Genomic DNA, 26,131 nt, shown 5'->3' with positions numbered 1-26,131 from the left:
GCACTGAGAACCCAAGGCACTGAGCCCCCTGTTCCCCAACGCATTGGGCCCCCCAACGCACTGAGACCCCAACGCACTGAGCCCCCAAACGCACTGAGCCCCCCAACGCACTGAGCCTCCAAACGCACTGAGACCCCAACGCACTGAGACCCCAAACACACTGAGACCCTAACCCACTGAGCCCCCTAACCCACTGAGCCCCCAACGCACTGAGCCCCCAAACCCACTGAGCCCCCCAACGCACTGAGCCCCCAAACCCACTGAGCCCCCCAACGCACTGAGCCCCCAAACCCACTGAGCCCCCCAACGCAATGAGCCCCCCCAACGCACTGAGCTCCACAACGCACTGAGCTCCCGCCCCACAATGCACTGCCTACAGCTCTACAACGCACTGCCTAGCCCGCCTCTATCACCACACCGAGCGCTTTGTGTGTGCCCCTCACTGCGTGTGAGTGTGTGTTTGTATGTATTTCTTTGTGCGTCTGTGTATGTGTGTGTGTGTGTGTGTTTGCATCACTTTGAGTGTGTGTGCTTGTCTCCTAATATCTCATCTTTAGTAAATGTGTGACGCAACCTCATGTGATTCATGCTGGGAATGCCTTGTTCTGTTGTGTGATTTTGCGCTTAAAAACGGAATGCCATTTTGTACAAAATATTCCCTGTGTGTGTTTGTGTGTCTGTGTCTGTGTGTGTGTGGGTGTGTGTGTGGTGCCTGTGTGTGTGTGTGTGTGTGTGTGTGTGTGTGTGTGTGTGTGGTGTGTGGTGTGTGTGTGTGTGTGTGTGTGTGTGTGTGTGTGTGACCTTAGTGGCTGAGGACACAAACCAGTGTGACAGGAGACGGGGGAGAGGAGCAGTAGGTCAGGAGTATTGGAAGAGTAGGGGAGGAATAGGAGAGGAAATGGGGGGGGACTAGGGAGGAGTAGAGGAGAAGTAGGGAGGAGAGAGACAATGAGAAAGAGGAACATACAGGAGGGCTGAGGAGATGAACAAATGATACATTGGGAAGGAGGAAGAAGGAGAGGGAATGGCCTCCCTGTCCCCAGATTCCTAGACTATCTCTTTCAGTATTTCTCTTCCCTGCAGCAGGTTTCACATGTCCCCCTCTTTGTATGTAAACTGAAGTGACATTTCTGTGTCACCATGTGTGTGTGTGTGTGTGTGTGTGTGTGTGTGTGTGTGTGTGTGGTGTGTGTGGTGTGTGTTGTGTGTGTGTGTGTGTGTGTGTGTGGGGGGGGGGGGGGGTATTTGTTTGTGTGGACACACCTGTGCTGAGCCAGATCCTCCTCATCTCACCTCTTTAATCATACACCTGTTCTCCAACTCTGCCCCCCCCTGCCTCTCTCTCTCTCTCTCTCTCTCTCTCTCTCTCTCTCTCTCTCTCCTCTCTCTCTCTCTCTCTCTCTCTCTCTCTTCTCTCTCTCTCTCTCTCTACGTACTCTCTTACTCCCTCTATTTATTTAGTCCTCTGTACTAGAGATGCGCGTATGGGCTATTATTTCATCCGCAACCGCATCACAAACGCATCATCTGTCCGCCATCCATCCGAACCAATGTTTTTTGACCAATTTTCCAAACAGCAGCCGCCCGCCACCCGCCGGTTGTATTTAGCCCACTATTTAGGCTGATGCCTAAATAGTTTTTTTGCAAAAAAACAAGTCCACCGCACAACAGTGCAACATGCATGTTATTTTTTTTTATTATATATAACAACCCTGATGGATAATTTAAAATATGACTAATATCGAAACAAATAACCCAGGCAGCCTAATCTACGAGCCATTTGCTTAGTGGCCTATAAGGAAGGCAATGCAATGAGACGCGACATGGGATGGATCGTCACTTAAATTAAACCTTTTGTTTCCTTTCGGGAGTGTGTGTGAGTGTGTGTGTGTGTGTGTGTGGTGTGTGTGTGTGTGTGTGTGTGTGTGTGTGTGTGTGTGTGTGTGGTGTGTGTGTGTGTGTGTTTGTATATGTAACAACATATAGATATTTCTTATTTCATTGGTTGAACCACCACCCGCCCGAATTAAGTTAAAATATTATTTTTTGTCACGCCATCTGCCCGATCCAACCACGCATCTCCTTCTTCTGTCCTTCTCTCTGTTTCCGTCTCTGTCATTCTCTCTTTCCTGCTCCAAGTTCCTATTCTTTTCTCTCTACTAGCTTAAGCAAACAATATTTTCCATACGACCTCGCGGATGACCTGGAATTCCCCATGACCCAATTCAGCTCCATTTCGATTTGAAACTTGTCATCAATCCAGTATGAGGACATGTGAGAATATAAACAGTAGTATCTGAAGCTATTTACTGTTTTGCCAATCGTCTAAACATGTTTCCTGAAACTATTGCTCAATTTCACAAAACTCTAATCACAAAACTGAAAAGAGTTAACCATTTTGTCAAAACTCCACCAATCTCTTGCAGAATGAAACACTGCACTCAAAGCCATTTGTTCTCTTCTCAAAGCATTATTCTTTCCACCAAAACGATAAACACAGATATCATATGAATCCCGAGCATCAAATACAGTTTTTATTTTGTGTAAACACAAAGAAATGTAACTATGCACACAATTCTGAAAACCTGATGCTCATGCATCAACAACAAGACTCCAGACTGCTAAACTGTAAGCACAATTCCATTGTTTTCACTCATATAGAAATTCTAAATCACATTTTTGCAAAACTCTATGCACAAATCGCAAACTTAGTTCACCAGGTGTGGCCTTCAAAATGCCACACCTAATTACCAATTGGTCACTCTCACTTCTCACCTGGTCAAACTCAAATGGCAAAACACTTTAATCATGTATCATAGGCCTCAGGTGAGCTCTACAGTATTGTAGATGGTCCTCTGGCCTGATCAGGATTAGAGGCAGGATGCACACTGATTTATATGTAGATCTGTGTGTTTGGAATTCCGGACCAAGTCAATCACAATTTCTCAACTGGGTAGAACAAAGACTGGAGTCATTGGAACTTATAACAATTATTGTCATATTTGGGTAATAACGGTACAATAACATACAAACAATCACACAACAAACATACAAACATAGAATACAATCATCCAAGATCTAACAAACAATCAGGACTCAGATGGCAGTCCCCCTGCGTCTCTCTGCAAGGAGGAGTCCCCTGCAGGGGAAATCAGCCTGCATCCCTCAAGAGGGCTGCAAGGAGAAGTCCCCTGCATGGGAAATCAGCCTGCATCCCTCAAGAGGGCTGCAAGGAGAAGGCCCCTGCATGGGAAATCAATCTGTGTCTATAAGTGCTCCGCAAGCTGAAGTCCGAGAGGGGACATCAACCCACACTGGAGATCAGTCGCGTCGCTCCAAGAGCTCCGCAGGCCGAGTCCAATGCATTGGCTAAAACTACGAGTTCTTATACATTTTCTGTCAGGATAGTGAAAGCTGCTCTGTCCCCTAATAAAACGAAAGCATTTGTTAACAAGATGGTTATCTATCGATTTATCCTCCTCAGGGTGTGATAAAAAGGGGTTTAGGGCCGTGCCCTATCAGTTTGAACCCTGGCCTGTCCCTTCTTCGTTTGTTGGCACATTCCAACAAACACAGAGACACTAAGGGTCCTATCTTTCATCCGGCGCATTTGAATTTCTACACTGACACATGTGACGTTGCTAGTTTGCAACTGGCGTAAAGCGTTCTTTTCCCTCCACCGCCACTCGTCTGTAAATTAGGGAGGTGCTATTTTGCAGTTTCAGAAAACAATTGCGCCACAAACCACGAAATACCTGGTTTAAAGTCAGTGGCACGTTGTTCAGATGCTATTTTAAGGGCGCATGCATAATGTTGCATACACTTCTCTCATCTACCTAGCCACACATTCTTGGTAAAAATCGGGAAAGAACAGCTGATACAGCGGTAATAAGTTGTACTTTTGAATCAATGCATCTGCAAACACCGTACAGCAAACACATATTTTCACAGACATCGTGTACTAGCCCATAACTTTTAGGATTGATGAGTATTTGATCGTGAGAAAACATTGTTTTACCGAGAGTGAGTTTTAAAAAGAATGAATGATTGCAGGCGTGCGTGTGTGTATGTGTAAAATAATGAATGAATACGGGCACGTGTGTGTGCGTCCATCTGTTTAAACACACACAATCTAAACACGTAACGCATAAGCATAATACAGTCCATGGCAATGTATATATTAACGGGGGGACAAATGCATATTAGGAACACAAGTCGATAACGATAATGCATTCAATGCTGGAAAGAAACGATGTTTGTTAATGTATTGCGTATATAATTAAATAGAACCACAGTTACCGCATATCAGAGTGTTAAGTTTTCTTTGCCAACATTTATTTGAGTACTCAGTATTTCTGAAGTTGTGGAAGAAAACGCTATTCCATGTGTGAATTAGGCCATATTATTTGGCCATAAACTGAGCCATTTGAAGTTTGAAATTCATGTGGTCATGTATCTGTCTCATCGGAGACTTCAAACGTGCTGTCAAAATATCAACATGTCAGATTCAAATGCGCTCATGGCTTGTATTTGTGCACTGATTATATAATTTCATCCCCCGAAAAACAGTCTAAACATTTTCTTACTGTAGTGTTTTTGTTTTAATTCAATGCAATTAATGTGATTTTTGCCAAAATAGTTGACATTTGTGTATTCTCTGAACTCAATGTTGCAGTATCATCAGTGCAGTATGGCCCTGGGAAACTAGATTTTGTGTTTATTTTAATTGATCACACCAGTGTTTAATTTATGCTCTTTAAGAGATATTCATATGATAGCTATGTTTGTCGTTTTGGGAGAAAGAATCAGTTTGAGAAGGGAGACCGTGGTTTTAAGTGCAGTGTTTTCATTTTGGAAGAGATTTGTGGAGTTTGACACAATTGTTAAAGGGGTCCTATTATGCTTTTCCGTTTTTTCCTTCTCCTATTGCGCTTTACATATGTTTTGGGGTATATAAATGGTTGGCAAAGTTACAATACCATAAAATTCCCACAAGGGGGAGTAAATGACTACCGCAAATCACTGTTACCGAGCTGCCTAGAAACGGCTCGTTGGGATTCTCTCCGCGGCTTTCTTTTACTTCCGGTACATGATGACGTAAGCATGTACTTTTGCGCATAGACATCTTATAGATAGACGGAGCATTGGCTGCTGGGACGCGAGAAATACGGCCGCCATCTTGGAGTGGTCAACCGGGAGCAGCAACAGCAGCAGAAACAGGATGCCGGGCTGTTGTTCAGCGTATTCCTGGTCAAATCGGCGGACCATCCACAATAGGAATCGGGGGATTACTTTTCACAAGCAAGATTTAACATTACCGTACTATTGGTATAATTGGTATTGAATAATAAAACACGCCAAACCATGTGGCCTTTATCATAGCTACACGTATGACAAAAAAACGCATGAAAATCAGTGGTATTCAGTGAGGTATGATTAATTAAATGCGCTGACAGTTCATTGCTCCAGCCAAACGGATTACACTGAGTGGAGCGGATGACCACTCCAAGATGGCGGCCCCGCGTCTCGTCAGCGCCAGTAGGCGGTAGCATTCGATGCTCCGTCTATCTATAAGATGTCTATGCGCATAGACATCTTATAGATAGATGGAGCATTGGCTGCTGGGACGCGAGAAATACGGCCGCCATCTTGGAGTGGTCAACCGGGAGCAGCAACAGCAGCAGAAACAGGATGCCGGGCTGTTGTTCAGCGTATTCCTGCTCAAATCGGCAGACCATCCACAATCGGAATCGGGGGATTACTTTTCACAAGCAAGATTTAACATTACCGTACTATTGGTATAATTGGTATTGAATAATAAAACACGCCAAACCATGTGGCCTTTATCATAGCTACACGTATGACAAAAAACCGCATGAAAATCAGTGGTATTCAGTGAGGTAAATGCGCTGACAGTTCATTACTCCAGCCAAACGGATTACACTGAGTGGAGCGGATGACCACTCCAAGATGGCGGCCCGCGTCTCGTCAGCGCCAGTAGGCGGTAGCATTCGATGCTCCGTCTATCATATAAGATGTCTATGCTTTTGCGGAGTCAATGGGAGAGCGTCATAAACTTTTGCTGCGTTCCTTGACACGCTGGGGTCGGGGGGGAATGGATCAGATTGCAAAACAGAGTTTGAGTCGAGAAGTAAATGGACAGAAAGACATAATATTTATATATTATATATAAATTATATATATAAATTATACATATATATATATATTATATATATATTAATTGGTAAGGTGAGTTATAATATATAATTGGGGAGTTATAATATATGTGTGAGTTATAATATATTATTGGTAAGGTAGCACCGAAGCCATAGTAGACAGAGTGACAGATTGCCTGAATTGACGTCCGCACCAAGATTCTAAATGCCACAAAAATAACAGGCACCCGCTCAGTCGTGCGCATTATGGGAGTTATTGTTTGATTAGCGGTAACTCCAAGACTAGCAGCAAATTGTCGTACCGTCTGGGAATTTGGACAGACACCCACATAAAACGTATGCTGGAAAACACCCAACACCCGTGTCCACCTAGATGTGTGCTGGATAGATCAGTCTACCAGCCTACCCAGTAGACTGTAGCAAACGTTACTCATCTATCCGTCACACATCTAGGTGGACACGCCCACCTGTGATGTCATAAGGGACAGATTTCCAAAACGGCTTGTAACGGCCAATCAACCCACACCTGGTGGCATGTCATGGGACCTTTAAAGAGGACCTATTATACTACTTTTCTGGTCTTCATTTCTTATTAATGACTCCTATAGGACAACCTGACAAGAATCACAGCACAAAAAACTATGTAGATATTCGGGAAACTCTTCCTCTGGCGCTTTCAGCATTCTCTATCAACGCTCGGTTTTGTCCTTCTCCGCCCCCTCGCCCCCCTCCTGCCAACCCAACTCTGTTGTGATTGGTTACCTTCCTTGAAGCGCGCACGGGCAAATTTGACCAGGCATATGGGGACGTGGCAGGAGTGCCTATACGTAGGTGATTTCCCGGAAATGTGAACAAGTGAATTGCAAACGTTGTCCCGAGTGTTTAGCGATCTGCACAGCCCCCCCAGACTGTCAGAAGGGAATACGTCGAAATGCATGTACGTCGTTATTTGACACTTTAGTATGGTAAAACATGACTATCAATCATTATAACAACGTTTATAGGTCATAAAAGTCGAAAAAGCTAATAGGTCCCCTTTAGCGATAATGCATAACGTTATTTTCTCAACTGTTTTTTTCTTACTGTTGAGTAGGGAAGCAATTTCAAACTTGGTGTAAATGAGTAATTTAATGTGTAATAAATCAACATATTAGTAAGTAACACCATATAGTGTTAAAAACACACTTTTATGTGTAATAAATCAACACTCCTAATGTTAGTGAGAAACACCATAGAGTGTTAAAAACACACTTTAAAGTGTAATAAATCAAAACTCCTAGTTTGAGTGAGAAACACCATATAGTGTTAAAACAGACATTAATGTGTAATAAGTCAACACTCCCAGTGTTGGTGAGTAACACCATATAGTGTTAAAATACACTTTAAAGTGTTTAAAGTGTTATATATTTAATAATATTAAAGAGTTAAAATATTAACACTTTCAAAAGTGTAACTTTAACTCCAACTCGGTGATGATTACATAAACACCAAGAAAGTGTTAAATCTGACACTAAAATAGTTAAATTAACATTGGATTTTGCTGTGTATAAATATTGCATTGACACAATCAGAATACGAACAATGCATATTTGTTTATCCAATCAGCTCCAATGGGCTAAACTCACAGCCCAGCTTCCCAGAGTCATACTGCACTGTTGATACTGCAACATTGTTAGAGTTATGAGAATACACAAATGTTACCTATTTTGGCAAAACTCACAGTAATTGCACTGAAAAAACACAACAGTAAGAACATTTTTAGATTGTCTTTCGGGGGATGTAATGATGAAATCAGTGAACATGTACCAAAAGGTAACAAAGCAAATATGTATTTTTAACTGTAATACAGTAAAGTATTCAGCTGAACTGACTGCAAAAGTTTATTCGTAGGCCCAAAAAAAGCAAATATAAGAATATAAAATGCGGGGAAACATATCTACATGTATATCAGTCTGCATTTGGTAATTAGGTGTGTCGTTTTGAAGGCCAGTTTTTTCCAGGTGAACCATGCCTGCTAAATTATGTGATTTGTGCTTAGAGTTTTAAAAAATGAAATTTGGAATTTCTATATGAGTGAAAACAATGAAATTGTGCTTAGAGTTTAGCAGTCTGGCTTGTTGTGATACACAAGCTTCAAGTTTTCAGAATTGTGTGCATAATTCCATTTTTTTGTGTGCATACAATGGAGAAAAACTGTAAGAAGTCTCCCAAATCAGGCTTCAGATTCTCATGGTTTGTGTATTTTCGTAGAATATCTCTGTAATGAAACAGTAGACAATGTGTAACTTTGAGTTTAACTTTCCGTACCAAGCTGTCTCCCCTCAGAAGGTCTGCTATAACATAGCACTGCTGGACCCCAGAAGGTCTGCTATAGCTGGACTGAGCCCAGAAGGTCTGCTATAACAGGACTGACCCCAGAAGGTCTGCTATAACAGGACTGACCCCAGAAGGTCTGCTATAACAGGACTGACCCCAGAAGGTCTGCTATAACAGGACTGACCCCAGAAGGTCTTCTATAACAGGACTGACCCCAGAAGATCTGCTATAACAGGACTGACCCCAGAAGGTCTGCTATAACAGGACTGACCCCAGAAGGTCTGCTATAACAGGACTGACCCCAGAAGGTCTGCTATAACAGGACTGACCCCAGAAGGTCTGCTTTAACAGGACTGACCCCAGAAGGTCTGCTATAACATAGGACTGCTGGACCCCAGATGGTCTGCTATAACAGGACTGACCCCAGAAGGTCTGCTATAACATAGGACTGCTGGACCTCAGATGGTCTGCTATAACATAAGACTGCTGGACCCCAGAATATCTGTTATAACACAGAGACCCCAGAGACACCTGATGTGACAGGGGGCGGGACCATCTCTACTCCCAAAACCCCTCTCTCTTCAGCACCTTAAAGTTCACCACAAGAGAGATAGGGATACTCAGAGATAAGAGAAAATAGTTTGATTAAACCAGCCCTATCCTGACCATAACCTCATTCTCTCATATGGTATATCAAGATTTACATTTAGATTATATTATTATCTTTTTCTATTACAGAACACAAAACAGCTAATGAGTCCAACCTCGACGACCAAAGCATTTTCTTTCCTTCATTTTTTCCATTAGTTTCAACGTTTGAGTGTGTCCAGATCACTAAAGCAACCTTTGACCTAAGCTTGACCTTTAGAGCCCAGCTGAGAGCTAGCGAGTGGTGATACATCACCTAAAAGCCACCTCTAGCCCTCACAACCTCTGTGTGTGTGTGTGTGTGGTGTGTGTGGTGTGTGTGTGTGTGTGTGTGTGTGTGTGGGTGTGTGTGTGTGTGTGTGTGTGTGTGTGTGTGTGTGATTATATGTAGCCTCAGTTCCCAGTCATCTCATTCTATTGGCTGTCATATCCCTGGAATCCTTCTAAGCGGTAAGCACTGATGATCCATGTTCTTTAATGAGTGTTTGGTCATGGGAAGCATTCTGTATTATCCGGAAGATTCAATGATTATCAAGTAACATTTTTTACGTTCTAAAACTTAACAAAACAATGAAAAAATATCATCTTGATCCTTTCAGAAGACATTTTGTTGCTTTAGCATTTTGCTAAAGTTAAATTGCACTTAACTTTATTGCACATTCCCAGCCTCAGCTGGTGACCTGCTTATGTCCTGGGCTAGCGTTAGCATGTCCACAGCGGAGTAACAAACGACCGGGCGCTACGTCAGACGCCACATGCTGGGACACTGTGTTCGGGCCGCAGGTCCGCTGTCTCAGCAACGTTGTCCCGTTACAAATTGCAAAATAATAGAAGTGAAGAGCGCACGTGGAATGTGTGTCAGCCGGGCCTGACCCACATAAGCAGATGAATCATGGAGTTGGCCAGGGGTGCTGTGGTATTTGAAGTTGGTTAGTCAGCAGACTGGTTAATTTGTAAAAACAATCCCCCTCTCACCAACCACACCTATCACCCCACCGAGCCCTCCTCTCTAGTTCATTGAACATGCGTAGTGTTTTGTGCTGAGGAGGCTTAGGGATATTTAAGCGGCCCACCTGAGCAGTGGCAGGTACACAAACACTACGTCAGTACACACACACAAACCGCATGCTGTCCATAGGGCAAGGTGGAGTCCAGGTGATTTTCTCTGAGCAGTTTTCCACCGACGCCTTTGGATTTTGATGACACAACCTAAAGTTTCTTAAAGGTATAACAGAGGCTGAATCCGAATGCTTAGTACATACTATTTCTGTTCAGAGTCTACTACTACAGCTATGCGTAGAACGCCTCCGAACGCTTCCGAACACCGGATGTTTGGAGATTACGTATCTCCCTCAGATGCCGGCAAAATTACCTTGATAAGTTACCTGTTTTCCGTCTTGTCATCGTTGCTATTAAATTAAAAATGTTATTAAATCAAAGAAACATTCAATACTTGTACTTACATTTCGATATTTCGAAATTTGCGGGAGCCGTTGTTGGTGGTGTCGGGTCAGCCATCTCTATTTCATTCGTTACCAGACTCCGGTTGCATTGTGGGATAGCGTAGTGAACTCCGTTGTATACTGTGGTGGTAGTACGCATTCGGAAACGTTTTCCGTACTACACAATGCGTACTGAGCATTTGAACGCGCTATATTTGTGGCGTACTACAAAATGCATACTATATAGCAGTCAAGTATGAGTATTCGGATTCAGCCAGAGTGTTTGTATACATTTTGCGAAGCATGGTTCATATCTGGTTTCAGACCCTGTAAAACGTCCACCCGTCTAATAGTGTATGCACAGATTTTCTATACCTTGCCTGCCCCTCCCCACCTCTGATGCTAATATTTTGTTATTATTATTTATATTTATTTATTTATTTTTAATTATTTTTATATTATTATAATTATGTATTATTATATTGTATATTATTTTGTTGCCATGGCGGCGGCGCACATAGTTGCAGCGGCCCGGAGCTCCCCAAACTGGCATGTTTTTTTTTGTAATTTTTGGTAGCACTTAATATTATTTCACACAGCTTTTCACACTGCTTTCAAACCCAACAATGAAGTACAGCCGGAATTAAAGCTCAACAACGCTCCATTTCGCCAACTCCCAGCTGACTTCACCATCCAGCACTCCTGAGGCTGAGACGCTTTGCGAGGCTGCAGATCCGACTGGAACACCTCGAGTACTGCTGCAGCTTAATCTTCACGGAAACCTGGCTGGATAACAAGACCCCGGACTCGGCTATTGAGCTAGATGGCCGCACTGCCTATCGAGCAGACAGAACAGCTGACATGGCTTTGTTGCCATGGCGGCGTCGCACATAGTTGCAACGACCCAGAGCTCCCAAAATCGGGCATGTTTTTGTAATTTTTGGTAGCACTTAATATTATTCCACACAGTTTTTCACACTGCTTTCAAACCCCGACAATGAAGTACAGCCGAAATGTACTTTAAAGTTCAACCGCGCTCCATTTCGCCAACTCCCAGCGGACTTCACCATCCCAGCCGAGATCACCAGATCACCATCCATCACTCCTGAGGCTGAGAAGCGGAGGAGGAGACGCTGTGCGCGGCTGCAGAAGAGGGGAAAACGCGGATGTACGTGGGCTAGGCTCAAAGCGTACCCATTCAAACCCCCGCTTCCTACCATCTTTCTCTCAAATGTCTGTTCGATCCGCAACAATGTGGATGTGATCCGACTTGAACTAGCTTCACAAAAACACATCGAGAACTGCTGCAGCTTAATCTTTACGGAAACCTGGCAGGATAGAACAGCTGACTCGGGTAAGAAGCTAGGAGGAGGTCTGTGTATCTATACCAATGACTCGTGGTGTACCAATGTCACAGTTGTTGCTCCAATAGAGACCGTTTTAATTACCAAGAGAATTCTCTTCTGTTTACATCTGTGCTGTTTACATTCCACCCGACGCCATAGCTAAGTTGGCACTAGTTAGGCTACAGGACATTGTAAACAAAAGCCTGCTGGTACATCCCGACAGTATCTTTATTGCGGCGGGGGATTTTAATCATGCTGACTTAAAGTCTGTACTTCATTCTTTCCACCGTAATGTAAAATGCGCTACCAGAGGGAGCAAACACTTGATCAGGTTTAGACCAACATAGCCCATGCATACAGAACCCAGGCGTACCCCCACCTAGGTCTCTCTGATCATGTTTCGCTCCTCCTGCACCCCTGGCACACACCCAAAATCAGAGCCAGTAGGCCCGAAGTCAGGTCTGTCAGGATTTGGCCTGAGGACGCCATCCCTAGGCTCCAGGACTGCTTCAGCTCCACAGACTGGGACATTTTCAGTGGACTGGGTGTGTTGACACGTAGGTCTCTGAATAATTATCTTGTCTCAGTCCTTGACCACATAATTTTTTGTGTGGATATTGTTACATCCTGGAAACAATTCCGTGTCTTCCCAAACGTTAAACCCTGAATGACACCTAAAGTAAAATCCTTACTACGAGCCAGGAATGCAGCGTACAGAACCGGTGACACCAATGCATACTTCACGGCAAGATCCGACCTGAAGAAAGGCATCAGTTCTGCCAAGCAAACATTCATGACCCGCATTGAAGCTCAGTTCAACAGCGCCTCATGCCCCCGGCAGGTGTGGGAGGGCGTTAGGGCAATAACGGACTACAAGGGAAGAACATCCCCCCCTGTCAACAGCAGCGCCCCCCTAGCGGAGGAGTTAAACATCTTTTACGCACGTTTTGACAGGAACAACAAGGACCCGGTGTCGCCCCCTCTCCCCTCTGACGGCTCCACCCTAGTCCTGAGCACTCATGAGGTCAGACTCATCCTACGCAACATCAACATCAGGAAGGCAGCAGGCCCAGATGGAGTCCAGGGACGGGTGCTCAAGGACTGTGCGGCTGAACTAGCTCCAGTTCTCACCACCATCTTTAACCTGTCTCTGGCCTCATCCTGGGTCCCAGGATGTCTCAAGGCAGCAAGAATAGTCCCGGTTCCCAAGAAACCAAATGTTGCAGGTCTGAACAACTACAGGCCTGTGGCGCTCACCCCTATCGTCGCAAAATGCTTTGAGAAACTAGTCATGAAACACATTAAAGCCTCCATACCGCCATCATTAGATCAGAATCAGTTTGCTTACCGAAGAACAGGTCAACAGAGGATGCCATTGCCATTGTGTTACACACTCTACTGGAACATCTTGAGCACAGTAACACATATGGGCGACTCCTTTTTGTTGACTTTAGTTCAGCTTTCAACACTATCCTGCCTAACAAGCTACACAGCAAACTACACAAACTTGGCCTGAACAACACTTAATGCAAGTGGATTTTGGACTATCTAACACACCGCACACAACATGTCAGGATTGGCAAGCATGTCTCCCCCACCCTGCCCATGAACACCGGGGCCCCCCAGGGTTGCGTGCTCAGCCCACTTCTCTACACACTTTTCACTCACGACTGCTGCTCCTCTTCTCCATCTAACCTCATAGTGAAATTTGCTGACGACACAACAGTACTTGGCCTCATCACAGGAAATGATGAGACCTCATACAGGAGGGAGGCCGAGAGACTGGTAGAGTGGTGCGGTGATGACAACCTGGTTCTCAACACCACCAAGACCAAGGAAATGATCATCGATTTCCGCAGGGCCAGACACCTCAGCCACTCTCCACTCCTAATCGGAGGGGAGGAGGTAGAGAGGGTGTCCAACTTCAAGTTTCTGGGCGTGACTGTGGCCGACGATCTGTCTGGAGGACCAACATCACCTCTGCCGTGGGTAAGGCACAACAACGCCTCTTCTACCTTCGGAAACTAAAAAGGGCTAAACTTCCACAGGGACTGATGGTCAACTTCTATCACTGCGCAGTAGAGAGTATACTCACCTACGGACTACTGGTGTGGTTCTCCAGCTGCACCAGGGCCGAAAAGGAGGCCCTCCACAGAGTGGTCAAGGCTGCGGGGAGGATCATTGGGAAGAGCCTACCAGAGATCTCCACAGTCTTCACCTCCCGCTGCCTACGCCGGGTGAACAACATCCTAAAGGACCAGGTCCACCCAGCGCACCATCTCTTCCAGCGACTGCCCTCTGGACGGAGATACCGTTCCATCCCCACCCCTAAGCCCTCGGTCATATAACTCCCACTATAACTCCCACTCAATAACTGTGAACTGGACTGCATTGCTGCACTGTACACTATTTTCCATCTATTGCAGGACTGCAGCCCACCCCCCCCCCCCCCCCCCCCCTCTCACTCTCACACATCACAACTATGGACTGGACTTGCTGCATTCTCATTCATGTTATTATTGTTATTTATTTATTTATTTATTTATTTATTTATTATTTATTTATTTATTTATTTATTTATCTTTTTATTTATTATTTATTTATTACTATATTTATATTTATATACTATGCCAGTGGTGATGCTCTAACTTAATTTTGTTGATTAACTCTGTTGAACAAGGACAATAAAGAAATCTAATCTAATCTAATATCAATTAACTATTAACCTCTTCTTTGGCAATCTCAATCATTCAATTATGTTTTGCGTAATTTCATTTTTCTGTCAAATTTGTATGCCGTTTTAGCTTTATACCCCAATCCAACTTGGTTTCTCCGTTGCATATTTTGATCCTTTCCTCCCTACTCTCCACTCCTCTCTCCCCCTCCTCTCCTCCTCTCTTCTCCTTTCCTCTCTCCTCTCATCCCTCCTTTCCTCTCCTCCTTGCCCCTCTCCTCTCCTCTCCTGGTCTCATCTCCTATCCCTCTCCTTTCCTCTCTCCTCCTCTCCTCTTATGTCCCCTCACCTCCTCTCCTCTCTCCTCTACTCATCTCCTCTCTCCTCACCTCTCTCTCCTCTTCCTCTCCCCTCCTTCTCTTCTCTCCTCTCCTCACCTCTCCTCTCCTCTCTCTCACCTCTCTCTCCTCTTATCTCCTCTCCACTCCTCTCCCCTTCTCTCCCCTAACCTACTCTCCTCTTCTCTGTATAATGTATGCTTGTCGTTACACCATACCCATCCTTCTGCAGCAGCTGTTTGGGCCCTCTCCTTGTGACCCTGTGTTTAGCAGGTTAATGATTAATAGGTGACCCGTGCTCTAATGACCTCATAAATCTCAGCAATGGGCGGCGCTCTTCACTCTAACTCATAAAGTCTGACTCAGCTGTCTGAACCGGAAGGAGGCCAGGTCATAGGTCATGGGTCATAGTTGGCTCCCACGGCTCAGCATTGCTATAAACAACAGTAGTGTGGCAAAGTGGTGCTGGTCTTCAGCACAGAGTGAGTGGAGCTGGCCATGGTGGTCTCGGTGAAGAGCCAGTTGTTCAGAGTGTCAAGTTGCTATTCTGGCAGCAGTAGTGAGCTTGCCCAGTAAACACCTCCAGCTATGTGGCTGAGGTGTGTGTGTGTGTGTGTGTGGTGTGTGTGTGGTGTGTGTGTGTGTGTGTGTGTGTGTGTGGTGCGTGGTGCGTGCGTGCGTGCGTGCGTGCGTGCGTGCGTGCGTGCGTGCGTGCGTGCGTGCGTGCGTGCGTGCGTGCGTGCGTGCGTGCGTGCGTGCGTGCGTGTGCGTGCGTGCGTGCGTGCGTGCGTGCGTGCGTGCGTGCGTGCGTGCGTGCGTGCGTGCGTGCGTGCGTGCGTGCGTGCGTGCGTGCGTGCGTGCGTGCGTGCGTGCGTGCGTGCGGCGTGCGTGCGTGCGTGCGTGCGTGCGTGCGTGTTTGTGTATGAACACTTACACATGCCTGCCCACACACATTCTAGGTCAAGGCTAGAATGTGTATCCGGGTGTGTTTGTGTTAATTTGTGCATGTGTCTGCACTTGTGTGTGTGCGTGATTGATAGTGTTTGGTATTTGTGTTTCTCTGTGTGTTTGAGAGAGTTTTTTTTGTGTGTGTGTGTGTGTGTGTAGGTGTGTGTGTGTGTGTGTGTGTGTGTGTGTGTGTGTGTGTGTGTGTGTGTGTGTGTGTGTGTGGTGTGTGTGTGTGTTGACCCTGAACTATGAAACATGTTTCTGGGTTGGTGACCCATCCTGGCAGCTCCAGGACCGATGTACAGGTTTCCCTATGGTCAGACATACAGGCCTCCTCATGTCCAGACGTACAGGTATCCTCATGGACGGACGGACGTACAGTTTAGTTTTAAGTGGTCTTAAACGGTGGTTTCTGAAATGAAATGCTGAACAAAGCTGGTAAAAATATGGTCTCTTGGTGAAGGATCAGTAAAAGATGATTCTGTTCAGCTAGTTCTCAGATGAATCCCTTCCCATATTAAATGATATGATCAACAACAACGGTTCCGGAGAGGGAATTCATTTGTATGTGTTTTGCCTTGGATGGTTGCTTGCGTCCTCTCTGGTTCCTCACGTTAAGACAAACTATGAAAGGCATGTGCCTTCATTAGCACTGATTATGCAGGCCATCCCATTCAGAGCAAACATGCCCTGTACGTGACTGTTTCATACAAATATCTCAGTGTCCGCGTCTGTCTGTCCGTCCGTCTGGCTGTATGTATCTCAGCCAGACGTATGTATCTCTGTATGTATCTGTCTGTCCTTGGAAAAATATATAACACAAAGTAACGTGTTTGTGTTTTGTTGGTGGTCTTAAACGTCTCTGAGGGTGCGTTTCCAAGGCTGCTGTTCATCACAATGGCCTCCGAAAACTGATGCCGTCACAACTGGTGACGAATGGCTCAGCTCCTGCCACACATGTGTGTGTGTGTGTGTGTGTGTGTGTGTGTGTGTGTGTGTGTGTGTGTGTGTGTGTGTGTGTGTGTTTTGTGTGAGTGTGTTGTTGTGTGAGCGTGTGTCATCGCAGGTCCCTGCAGCCCCCCCCGCTGTGTCGTTGTGTAGGTGGTCCAGCAGCCCATCCATTGCCTGTCTTATTCCGGGAAATTATAATCTTGGGATTCAGCAGAAATGGCAAGAGAGTGTCTGTCTGGCATTTCTCTCTCCCATTGTGAAGACAAATTCCCATGATGCTTTGCAGACACTGCAGGATTTCCTCGGGTTGCATTTCGTCCAGATGTCTGCGTGGAGCCAGATGTTGACGTCAGGGGGACAGCTGTGATGTTGGACTGTAATCCCTGCTGCCTTCTCGTGTTTCTCATCACTTTCTCCTGGAACATTCTAGTTTGGGCCAGAAGCTCCATACGCGGAGGGTCTTTGAGCATGAGACCACACAGAGACACACCACAGCTGCTTCTTCTATGGACGCTCACTGCATAATGTCTCATAGGAGAGAGAGGCTGACCTTTAGAGGGGGAACAGGCCAGAAGAATAGCGCCAGGACTCACACTGTGTAACGACACTTTCTCAACTCTGCTCTTTTCTCTGATTTGTGTTGTTTGACTCAACCTGGGAATGTCTCTGCAGAATTTGTAGGGTTATTGATGCATGAGAAACTAACTGCTCCTTGGGGTCTTTCTCAGCAGAAGGATGAAATCAGCCTATCAGAGGGCAGCACGGTGGACCTGAGGAAGCCCGGGGAGGAAGAGGACCACTTCTCAGAGATGGCAGAGGAAGCCATGGACCCTGAGAACTGTTTCCCTGACTGTAAGGACACAGACACTCACTCACTCATACACACAAACACACACACACACACACACAAACACACACGCGCACACACACACACACACACACACACACACACACACACACACCACACACACACACACACACACACACACACACACACACACACCCCACACAAACAAACACACACACGTGCAGGCTCGTACTATATGATCAGGGTAATGGTTGTTTCTGGTTCATGCGACCCCAGCACCTGCCTCTTCCTGACTCAGCAGGGTCCACAGTAGCATGTACACGTCCTTTCAGTTCCCTCTCTTTCTTCTGAGAGGCTGCTAAGCTTAGCTGACATGGTGGAGATGCACTGAGAGAAAGGTCAACAAGGACAGACAGAGACACGCAGGCGGAGAGAAAACCACGAAGAACAGTCAGTGAAGAATGGAAGAGAATGCCAGCCGCCATCTTTAGCTACTTAAACGCTGGCAAGGCAGTGATTCGGTTCTGCCAAAGGTCTGCCTGCTTTGATAAAGTCCCACTTTGTTCAACGAACATAAGATGAAAACGAGTAATACATAACGCACTTTACCGCGGACATTTTTCCCTTTTTTATTATTTTGGCTCCGAACTGTCTATAAAGTGGCTGACACCCAAAACACTCCAAAGTCCACTTTAAATACGAACTGAATGAGACTAGGGAGGGCGGGGCGAGGGGCCGCCGTCCAGTACTTCCTGTTCTTGCCTCAGTAGAGGAGTATGAAGGAGGCTCCTGATTCAACACCCTGTTCTCATGTGGACCACAGCTCAGTCATGGACGGGCCCCCACACCAGACCCCTGCCCCTACCCATACCGGGCCCCTCCCCCGTCCCATACTGGCCCCCCACTCTACGCTGAGGCAGCACCCAGGGTCCGCTGCTCCCCCCAGGTCCCGAGATCCAAGACCACCTGATGTAGAAGATGTGTGTGGTGTGTGTGTGTGTGTGTGTGTGTGTGTGTGCGTGTGTGAGTGTGTTTCTATGTGTGTGTGTATGTGTGCGTGAGTGTAAGTGTGAGTGTTTTTGTGGTAATGAAAATAACATACACATGCAAACATGATGCAGGGAGCCTCTATTGGGCTCTCCAGGTCATAGGACTTCTGCTGTTTCACTGACCTTGATGCATCTTAAATAATTGGTCGGGGTGGTTGGGGGGGTGCTTAGGGTCTCTGGGTGCATAATAAGCGGGGTACGGCCGTTTGGGAGCGGCTCACTCTGTCAACGTGACAGAGGAGTAAGGTCTGAGGAATGAGCCGCGGGTTTGTGCTTCGTAGTCACAGCGTGGGTCGGGCCGGTTGCCTAGCCCTGCTCAGTGATGAAAGGACTCACACCCACAGACACACGCACGGACTAGAACACACACACCCGCAGACACACACACACGGACTAGAACACACACACCGCAGACACACTCACGAACTAGAACACACACACCCGCAGACACACTCACGGACTAGAACACACACACCCGCAGACACACGCACGGACTAGAAACACACACCCGCAGACACATGCACGGACTAGAACACACACCCGCAGACACACGCACGAACTAGAACACACACACCCGCAGACACACGTACGGACTAGAACACACACACCCGCAGACACACGCACGGACTTGAACACACACACCCGCAGACACACGCACGGACTGGAACACAAACACATGCGGACAGACTTACGGACTGGAAAGCACATACGTGCGGGTCAGACACACGCACGGACTGGAACACACACATCCGCGGGTCAGACACACGCACGGACTGGTACACAAACACCCGTGGGTCAGACACGTGTCGCGAGATCCTCTCTAACTTATTACTGTGAATCCCCCAAGTACCACAACAGCAGTCAAGAAAACAAATAAAGGTAACTTTGATTTAACTGAGACACCCAAAAAATGTCAAGTAACAGATATTTAAATGAAAAAGGGATTAAACCCTATATTCTTGTCTTCTCCTTTGTACATGCAGACATGAATGGAACTTAAATAGAGAGCACCTGAGGGTTGCCACATATTAAAAAGTATAACCGTACAATGAATTGTATGCATGCTTATATGATTGTATGTGTGTTAACCTTGGGTGTAGGAAGGGACAAAAGAAAAAACAAAATAAAGTATATTAAAAAAAATAATACAAATAAAAATACATGATTTGACCGATATTTAGAAGATAAAATCACGCACTGTGAGATGAGTCACCTTCTATAAGTAAGGGGATGAAAGAGCTCCAACAAGGGGGTACTCTAGCCCAGTGGTTCCTAAACATTTTTCTCCTAATTCACTTCTGATGGAATACACGCCCCCCCCTAGCTCGAAGGGTCTGGCAAAAGGGGACAGAGGAGACACCATTTTCAGGGTGCACCAAGGAGGTCTCTGGGGTCTAGACTCCTGGGGGCTAAGTCAACTGGGGCCAGGTTGGTGGTTTTACAGTCGGCCATTGGGGGACCTATGGGAATGTAGGTGGATGGAGCTGGATGCATAGGGGTAAAGTGACCAGAGGGTAGCGTAGGGTGTTCTGCCCTAGTCGGGACATCAGGGACAGCTGGACGGGAAGGGCACAGGGGGCAATAAGGAAATTGGGGAGATTGAACTGAGACGGGGCATCCACGTTGGCCCTAGGCGGGCCTTCCTCTTGTACCTGCGGGCTGGCCAGCAGTAGCACTCCGGCTGGGCATGGGCATTGTTGCAAAGCAAAGTTCGAGTCAAACCCTTCTTTCCCTTCAGGGCGAATGTTGCAGACGGGCTGTTCCGGCCGGGGTCGGGCTTGCCCCACATAAGGCATTGCAAGCCACCTTGATGTGAGTTTCCCCTGTGCCCTCCTGCGGAAGTTCTTGACCAGCACTCGCCCACCAGGTAGTAGGGGAATAGCCAATGTCCATCCGGTATAACGTTTCTGGTCCCATTAACCCAGTATTGGGTTCTTGCACCTGCCTCATCAGGAGGCCCCTGTCCAACTTCAGTCAGTCCCAATCCTGCAGTAGTTGGCAGATCCTGGGAAAAAAATAATGCTGGTCAAGGCCTGGTGATAGAGTGCCCACTTGCACCCACTTTACAGTGTGTGTATTCACACACACAAATGTCATAGCTCATTGGGCAAAGCAGAGAAAGAGGCGGTAACATGTCCCAGTATGTCGTATGCCCCGAAAAATTCCAAATCGGTGCATCTGAGCTTAGTTTTTTCAAAGGCAGAGCAGGATAGCTAGTACTTTTTGGAACTCATTGTAATTTTAGAAATATATTATCCTACAAAGCCTAGGAAGGAGCATACCTGTGTGACCCAGGTGGGGACTGGGCAATCTTGGACAGCTCTCGTCTTATCCAAATTGGTAACAACTCCTCGGACTCTTGCAACATTGCCCAGGTAGAGGGCCTGTCGCTGGAAGAACTGGCACTTCTTTGGGCTGCAGTTTAAGGCTGTGGTTTTGGAGGCGTTCGAAAAACCTGCTCCAGGTGTTGCAAGTGGATCATGAAGTCAGGGGAGTGAATAATGACATTGTCCAGGTATATCAGAAGATGGTTGTGTACCTTGTACCCTAGGCAACACTGCATCAGTCGCTGGAATGTTGCAGTGTTACACAAACCAAAGGGCATCCGGGAGAACTCACACAGGCCCAGTGGGGTGGCAAATGCAGTTTTCTCCTGGTCAGGGGATGCCACCCTGACTTGCCAGTACCTTCTGGCTAACTCCAGCGCCGAGTACCATTCTGCCCGATGGAGGCCCGTCAGAGGCGGTTGATCTGATGGAGGCCCGGAGAGGATTCCGGTGAAACGGCATAGCGTCCCTCCGAGTAGATCCCTGTATTTATCTTCCATGTTCTCTACCTCTGTTCTCCTGTGCATGAGAAAAACAACACAACACACACCACGGCAGCGCCCCCAGGGGCAGGAAATATCGGCTCTAGTAAGAGTCTATTGTTCGAGATGTGGGGGAGGGGATAAACTGTCCTTGCAATTATTGTAATGTACCCCCCTAATCACCTTCCGCGACACACGCAGGGGCTGGTACACACACACCCGCGGGTCAGACACACGCACAGGCAGTGACGACAACATCAGGTCAACATTGGGGGGGTCATAAATATTTTGTTCAAATGTGTTCCACTAGAAAGTCTCCAAAGTCCTGCTTTCAGGATTTGAGGTTCAGAACAGTACTTCATGAATTATTTATGTATTATTTAACTGTAATTTATTAGATTTATTCTAAATTTCGGTTATGATGATGAATGATTTATCCGTTCAATCAATCAATCAACGAGTGGCGGGGCGTGCACTTATTGTCCGTAAACATGCCCAAAAAATGGGAGTGGGCCTAGCTTAATTACGTTTCAGTCACTAATTTAGAAACTAAGAAATCATGGAAGTAACTTGTAAGTCTCTCGAAATTCACAAGAACCGACTTCACACTACTCACTCGCATTGTCCAGCCGTTGGGGCAAAGCGGGCGCAAACTGTTCCCATCTGCAGGCTTACGGAAAAAGTCAAACCATGCCAGTCTTTTAGGTGAGTCTCTGTTGTATTGATCAGCTCTTTGACTGTCATCATCGCATCTCGGCACATGTTAACCTTTGAAACAGCATCTTGAAAGGCAAGGTTCATTTTTTGGGCATTACAATGCACGTACATTGCCTTTTTCTTGTATCTCCTTGATGCGCAACTTTAAGCCTATGGTATGTCAGGAATGTTGCCAGCGATGCTTTCACGTGGGTGAAAATGATCTTTCCCCGTATAGATGGACTCATTGCAAACACGCATCTAGCTGTAGAAACGCTGTAGTACATATTCAAGGCCTATTCGTGGCGCTGGTTCTCCACCAAAAAAGGAGAAAAGCAGTTGTTAAACCATAGGAGTATTCCATTAACCAAGCTAAAGGCAAAGCCGGGCTTATTTCGCCAAGCCTCGCTACTTTCAGCTAGAGTTGCGTTCCATTAAAGTGGCTTAAGGGAATCTCCGCTAAGTAACCATGGCAATTTATTGGACCAAACTAACCTGGTTGGTACCAGGCTAACTGTCAGGCTTACTTGAGCGGTGTTTCAGATAAGTCCTCTGTCGGAAACAAGTGTACCATCAGAAGGTTCCGCCACGCCTAGTCCTCACGATTTTGTCATAAATGTACATATATGACGTACAAACAGCGTATAATTTCACTACGGGTCTAGATTAAATTATGCAAATAAAATAATTAAATGAATTGCTATCTATTGTTATCGTGGATTTCTTCCAATTATATATATTCTGTCAAATTTGTGAACTAGCAGTTGGGTGAGTGGTCTAGCATTTGCCCTGTGATTCGGGCGAAGCAAGTTCGCATCCTTAGTACATCCTGTTGGCTCATTTTTGTAATTTCCCTTATATCAGTGAAATTAGGCCTAACAATTGACTTTTAACATAATAAATATGTCTTACAATATCCCCAGAACCAAAATATAACTTGCAAAAAACCATGGTAAAGTTATTGTTAATATTAATGTTACTGATAGTGAAATGAAGACGCTGCTGCATGGGAAATTGTCAGCCACATAAATTCCATTCAGTTGAGTTTCTCGGCAGGCAGCCGAGACCACCTCTGGTGAGATAAATACTATGGTTAGTCAATTTAGAATATTCAAAGAAATGGAAAATAAAAGACATGAAAAGTTGTTTGATTTCTCCAGTAATCCTTACTAAATTACTAATTAGGTGGGGATTGAACCCCCGACGACCAGGTGCAAGTCTGACACGTTACCTCGAGACTATCTCCCTGAAAACAAATCTACAGACAATATTACATTTAAATATGTTATGCTTAATACTACTTATTCATTCAGAAGATCTGCAATTTTATTGCCAGGCGGCCTCCCTGTTTTATTAATGGTTACGCTGTTCCATTTTTGATTTATTATATGCTTATACTCCTCATAGACCTTCACAAGCAGCTTCTGTTCGCCGCTGGATAAGATCCCGCTAATTCCTTTTCGTGTGTGTTTTATGTACAGCTACTAATTCAATTTACCAAGGAGTGGTTTTTAAAGCTACAAAAATAATACAAATCAAATCAAACAATACAAATTAGATTGAAATCTAACTTTGGCCACCTGGTGGGGGGGCTATGACGTCATCGTTTGCGTATCTGGCGTCCACACGAATCCTAACATGAAAACACAGAGGGCCGTTTTTCTCTTTTTCACCCTGGGTGAAAAAAAAAATACTTTTGCAGGCACCGAAAATGGCAGGTCCGTCTGGACGGCCCAAACGTACAAGACCTCTGCGTTTAGTGTGGACGGGGCTGTAGAATGATTGGAGGTGGAGAGAGATTGGGAGGGAGGTTGCGGGTTGCTATCGCAGCGATGGCACCAATGCGCACGGGACTGATACACACTCACAGGTGTACTTATGGATGCCGAAACACACAAACACAATTATGCATCACATTAACACTCAGCTGTAAGCGCATATCCCAAAAAATGCAGTACAAAATACATGCACACCAGTGGCGGCTGGTGGTTTTTAAAGTGAGGGAGGAAGGACTGCGCGCTTGGTTGCCATTGGCCTGCTTGCACTGTTGGTGTATGGTGGCATAAGAATGTGAGACTCAAGTTGTTTCAAGGTGTTTTGGTGAACTACAAAATAGCAGGGAGGGAGTTATGTGAATACAATTTATACAAAGCCACCAGTGGCATCACTGTAATTTGAGAAGGAAAGGATGCAAAGCATATTAGTCAAATCAGGCCTACTATTGATTTGTAAAAGTAAATAAAAAAATCTGGGCCTATCATTGGGCCTAGATCTCGACGGGTGTCAAGATCACGTTGGTGATCACCAACGTGATCTTGACACTTGTCGTGGCGTTTGGTTGCCCTATCAAGATTTTCCACATCAGTGAAACCATGAACAGCCCACGTTGGAGATTTGCTATTATTATAGATTATTGCTATTATATAAGCAAACAGGGCCAGCAATAAAGTCGATTGCTTGTAATGCTACCAGTAAGCCATGCGTACCTAGCAAACCATGTAGCACTCACAACAATGACGTTGCCATTACTTCTGGTCACCTTGATTTTGGGAAGTGGTCTACCTCTTTCTTTTGTCGCTAACTTAGCACTGTAACTCAATGAATGGAATGCTTTTTTTAATAAGACGTTAACAATGTCCTCCGTTTCCAATGTTTCCATTGTACATTTAGGATCTCGCTATCGCAGATTTCACTTGCTCTGCGTCTCTGACTGAGCACCGCGGCAATGCAGACCGGGTTTGTTATCGACAGCGTTGCCAGATTGGGCAGATTTCCCGCCGAATGATAATTTTTCCAGCCTAACATGGTTAAAAGTAGCCCAATTGGGTGGGAAATCTGACCAATCTGGCAACGCTGCTCAACATCCAGGGATCCTGCTTATTGGTTCATAAGGCAGACGGATAGATTTTTGCGCAAATCAGACCCCTTAAGGTCCCACCCACACAGAGGAGGACTTTCCTCCTCTCTCCCATTGAAACCCATGTTATCCACCGGCCGCCAGTACTTTCGGGGAAATGAATGGGAGTCAACGGAGGGCGACGGAGGACCTTCCTCCCTGAAGTAATTGTCAATAAGCGATAGGGGGTGCTAATGTCCCTTTACCCAGGGAAACGAACATTATATATTCAAAGGCAATAAAGTAGTCATATTTAAGGGCATTAATTCATTACAATAGTCTGGGCATCTACATTTTTTATTCTCAACAATGTTAGGGAGGATCTTCCTCCCTCTCCTCAATGGAGAAGCCTCCACTGATGCACACACACTCACACACACATCCTTTGAACCCCACGTTTCAACACATCCTGCATGTGTGCGTGCGTCCAGGTCAGGACCCATGATGTGTTTTGACCAGCTCCCTCCCCTGTTAACCAGTTACCAAGCTTCCTCCCACGTTAACCCGTTACCAAGCTCCCTCCCCTGTTAACCAGTGAACCAGATTCCTCCCCTGTTAACCAGTAAACCAGCTCCCTACCCCTGTTAACAAGCTTCCCCCATGATGCACAGATTGACCCAAGGTTATCTCCTCGTTTGTTACTATGGATAATGACCATCAGGGTGAGAGAGAGAGAGAGAGAGAGAGAGAGAGAGAGAGAGAGAGAGAGAAGGGAGAGAGAGAGAGGGGAAGGGAGAGAGAGAGGGGGGGAGGGAGAGAGAGAGTGAGAGAGAGAGCGAGAGAGACAGAGAGACAGAGGGGAAAGGAGGGGGGAGCGTGATTGAAGGATATTACATACGAAGGAAGAGGAACACAAATTAATCTTCCACTACATCTACGCAAACACCCACACACACATCAACACAAAAACAAAGATTTACTCAGACACAAGGTAACGAACCCACACACACACACAGATACGTATACATATATAGATAGACACACACACACACACACACACACACACACACACACACACACACACACACAGATAC

At 45.8% G+C, this 26,131-nt stretch overlaps 1 pseudogene; it reads left to right on the top strand.

Annotated features, from left to right (window-relative positions):
* Positions 1-26,131, top strand: part of LOC130376779 (sodium channel protein type 4 subunit alpha-like) — a 257,529-nt pseudogene that overhangs the window by 155,872 nt on the left and 75,526 nt on the right.

The sequence above is a fragment of the Gadus chalcogrammus genome, chromosome 23 (genome assembly GCF_026213295.1).
Source record: "Gadus chalcogrammus isolate NIFS_2021 chromosome 23, NIFS_Gcha_1.0, whole genome shotgun sequence".
Taxonomy (NCBI): Eukaryota; Metazoa; Chordata; class Actinopteri; order Gadiformes; family Gadidae; genus Gadus; species Gadus chalcogrammus.
Note: the sequence above shows the minus strand (reverse complement) of the source record. Positions and strands in the feature narration are given on the sequence as shown.